Here is a 754-nt window from a genome sequence, read left to right on the forward strand (position 1 = left end):
GTTTACATCCGTGTTGCTTAAATCACCCTTGGTTAAAATAATAGAAACCGGCACTGTCCTACAATATGATTAATCAGTTTATAAGGTAATAATATATTCCTGTGTGAGCAAGCGTAGTCTGATTACGTTGGTGATCTGAGAGAGATTCTATTAGATGTCAAATTTTGTATATATATTTAAGATGTGTGTTTACTCAAAATTTACGTTTTACATTTATCGGATCAAAATTGTTTCATTAATTAGGTTGAGTGGTGATGTCCATATTATCCTGGAAAGCAGATATGAAAAATACACATCAATAGAAAAATAGTTTTAGTGTGGAAAAATACATTCAAACAGGAAGAAATTTTGACAAAATTTCTCTCTGTTTTTCAGTGGGCTTAATAAGGCTGCATCCAACCCGGACTTGATCTCTGCGCCAGGGGATGGCGTCGTCGCAGTCGCCTTGTGCTGCAATATGTAATGACGAGGGCACGAGGAAATTTTGTCGAGAACAGCGAGTACCGAGAACAGCGGGTTTGTGGCACAGTAAGACGAGTTCGAATGTCACTAGTAAAGGAGTATCGTGTCCTAGACTGCTGTGTTGAACATGTCCTCTTATTTACTATGTCCAATATTTCAATTACTTGAGCGAGTAGCGTGAAGAGCAAAGCTCTACACGCTCCACATGCAAGTACCGGGCCCTGTTGCCGCCATCCACATTTATTGGGGCCAAGGTACATATAACCAGGTAGCTCCTTTCCATATAGCCTAT

The sequence above is a fragment of the Penaeus monodon genome, chromosome 23 (assembly GCF_015228065.2).
Source record: "Penaeus monodon isolate SGIC_2016 chromosome 23, NSTDA_Pmon_1, whole genome shotgun sequence".
Taxonomy (NCBI): Eukaryota; Metazoa; Arthropoda; class Malacostraca; order Decapoda; family Penaeidae; genus Penaeus; species Penaeus monodon.